The sequence below is a fragment of the Colobus angolensis genome, unplaced genomic scaffold (genome assembly GCF_000951035.1).
Source record: "Colobus angolensis palliatus isolate OR3802 unplaced genomic scaffold, Cang.pa_1.0 Scaffold59, whole genome shotgun sequence".
In the NCBI taxonomy this organism is placed as follows: Eukaryota; Metazoa; Chordata; class Mammalia; order Primates; family Cercopithecidae; genus Colobus; species Colobus angolensis.
The window spans coordinates 11,077,188-11,080,574 of record NW_012119487.1 but is presented as its reverse complement, the minus strand read 5'-3'; positions in this window follow the sequence as shown (position 1 = coordinate 11,080,574).

Below are 3,387 nucleotides of genomic sequence, written 5' to 3'. Positions count from 1 at the left end.
GAGCTGGTGAAGGAGAACAGCGCTGGCCTGGCCTGGCCCACACGCTGGGGCATGGGGACGCGGCCACCCTACTTGCCCCAGGTGTAGGCCCATGGGCACTGTGTTGCCTGCAGACGCTGCGGAAAATCACAGACCAGGGGCTCTCTTTGGTGGACTTCCCTCAGAGTCCTTCATGGGGTCTTGCCAGGATCTCCTGCTGCCCCAGTCTCAGCCTGGGAGTCTTGGGTCCTGTCCCTCCCAGACTGGAAGGTGCCTCTGCTCCCCTCTGTAGCCCTGCTCATGCCCTGCACCCTCGGGCTGGGAACGAGGTGGAGGGGCTGCACTCGTCCCTGATGGCGCTGCGGGAGAAGCTTCTAGAAGCGGAGCAGTGGCTGGGCAACCTGGAGCACACGCAGGAGCCTGGAGAAAGACATCACCGTCAAGACCAGCAGCCGCTGCGTCGACCGCCAGGCATGCACAGCCACTGTGCCGCTACCCCACCATCCTGCAGCTGTGGGGCCAGTAAGCGGCTGGCACCGTGCAGGCACCATCCTGCATTTTCTGTCCCGTCTCCCAGATAAAGAGCTTGTTAGCTTTCTGCACAGGGCGTGTGCACCAGGGTGGGCCTTCCCCTTGCTGTCTGTCTGGGCTGGAGTCTCGGTCCCCTGCATGGCAGCTCTACCCACAGACTCATCCCAACTGTGGGAGACGGGGTTGGTGTCAGAGCCCGGGAGCAGGAGCCCCCGGGCCTCAGAGGGCAGGACAAGCCCAGGTGAGGGCTGGGGCTCCACAGCACAGCCCAGCCACGGCCACGGACGGCGTATTCAGCCCAGAGCCCGGCCATCCGGCTCCCCTCCCTGCTCGCCTCCCCACTCCCCCACCAGTGCTGGCTCCTCTGTCCTTTTGCCAGAGTCTTGGGGCCTTGGGACATCCTTTGGGACCCCTGCATCTCCCCACCTCCTCCCCCTGCACCTCCAGGCCCCCAGCCTCAACTTGCATACCCTTTGAGACGGGGCGCTCACTCTGTCTGGAGCTCATCCCGCTGCTGGTGCACCTGCTGAGACGATCCTCTAGGTGGGTCCCACCCAGACCGCCCCCATCGGAAGCCCGCTGTCCCCAGCATCCGTGCCCAGGACCCCCAGACTTAGGCAGATCTGCAGGGGGTCCCTCCCACACCCCCCAGGATGGGGCCAACCCAGAGAGCATGTAGGTGGGGGTGCCATCTCCAAGACCCAGGCCCACAGGGCTCTTATGCCAGCCTGGAGGGGACCGGAAGGTAACAAGTACAAGCCCCTCCATGCCAGCCACCCACTGGAACCCCAACCTGAGCAGCTCTGTGAGCTGGAGGGGGTCAGCAGGTGGAAGTTGCTGCTGGGGGCGCTGGGAGGACAGTGGGGTGCCTTTCACGTGGGGCTAACAGACCTCTCTCCCCCATCCGCTGACACCCTCTGCAGAGATCACTGCTGGAGAGGAAAATCGCCACGTCAGTCCCCTGCCGTTCACTGTGGCTCAGTCCCCTGCCGTTCACCGTGGGGAGGGGACAGTGCTGACCTCTGGACACGGTCACCTGGCGGGTGGAGCCTGCACAGAGGAAATCTGGGCGAGGCTGTGTGTGAGCAGGGAGGGCAGGGAGAGCTTCCTGGAGGAGGGGCCCTGACTTCCACAGCACAAGTCAGGGCACAGGGGCTGGGACCAGGGACAGAGGTGTCTGTGCTGGGCCTCTCGCCTCATCTGGAGCTCGCTGAGGCCAAGCCCTTCAGGTCTCTGGGCTCTCTCACCCTGGTGCCTGCCCAGACAGCCCCTCTCCCTCGGCCCTGGGCCCTGTGGGAGGAAGAGATGTGCGTGGCGGGGGCGTGGGAGGGCACCCCCCGCAGGTGGAACGGACTCAGGTGGTCTCTCCCTGCTGGCTGGTGGTGGGGGAGCTGCATGGAGGCAGTGGCCAGGCCCCAGCCCGTACCGGTGACCCTCGGAGACACAGCACTTATCCCAGTTTTGCAGACAGGACGCCGAGGCCCAGGAAAGCCCAGGCCCTGCCATGTGATTCAGCTCCAAGCCTTGGCACGGGTGGTTCCTCCTGCCCTTTTTCTTACAGCCCTGGGACCGTCCAGGGAGCAGGGCAACTGCTGTGATCTGGGAGAGGCTGCCCTGTGACAGGCTCATTGCTGACCGGGCAGAGCCCGCACCGGCTTGGAGTCCCACTGCCGGGCAGCAACGATTCCTCTGCCCAGCTGGCCCCTCCCAGAGGGGCAGACCCTGACCCTGAAAGGTGGGCCCAAAAGCTTCCAGAACCTTCTCTCCAGCACAGGCTGTTCCAGAGAAAACATCACCTCCTGTCACCGCAGAAGCCATGCCGTTCGTTAGGAGTTGCCGGTCACCACGGCGACGACCGGGGCGGCTCTCATTCTTTGGGGCCATTAAAATTCACTCTGGGTGCTGTTGCCATGGGGTCTTGGCAGCCAGGAGCAGAGAAGAGGACCCAGAGTGGAGCCTCACTCGGGGGCTGCAGGCAGCTCGTGTCCTGTGCACACAGCCCCTCAAAGCCGCTCAAGGGCACCAGACGTTCTGGGTGACCTCCGGGGGGGACGAGGAACCGCCTCTCTGCAGTCCCCCTGGCACGGGGGGCCTGGAGCCAGGCAGAAGCTGGTGAACTCAGATGCCCCTGAGACGGCTTTACTCCATGCCGCCTGGGACACCACGGCCAGGGAGGGGTAGGGTGTGGGTGAGTGGCGGCTGCAGAGCCCCATGCCTGCTGCAGGAGGGGTGGCCTGGCACTGCCCCATCCTGCATCCAGGGCTCTGGGTGGTGCTCAGACCTGGTGCCAGTCTCCGTGGGTGTAGGTGGGGGTGAGGTCCCCGTGCCGTGCCCGCTCCAGCCCCACAGGGAGCTGCTGGCTGCTGTCGTCTCCCACGTGGCGGCTCATCACACATTCTCAGCCAGTGGCCATTAAGAGGCTTGGGAGATAATGGTCCCTCAACGCCGGCCCCGCACTCAGGCCTCATTATCGCCCAGGCCCAGGCAGCACTCAGGCCTGTCGGGTCCTCGTCAGGCTGAGGCCCCCCTGTCCCCTCCTGGAGGGGGTGGCTTATGGGGAGCCAAGGCCGGGGGGATGGGGGACGGGGCCTGGAAGGAGTCTCCGAGGCCTGTTGGTGTCACCAGGCTGGGAACACAGAGCCAGGTGTTGTTCTGAGCACGAGGCAGGTTCCAACTTTGGGCCTCACGTGCACTTTACAGCTGGGGAAACAGCCCAGGGGTCCCTGCGCCTGCGCCCACTGTGCTCCCACGCCAGGGCCAGGCTGATGACTGTAGCCTGATGATGGGCGCGACTCCCGGGCTGGAGAGGGGCCAACACCCCCGCCCCCAATTTCCTGACCTCCCCACTCCCACACATGCAGGGAGACTGCAGACTAC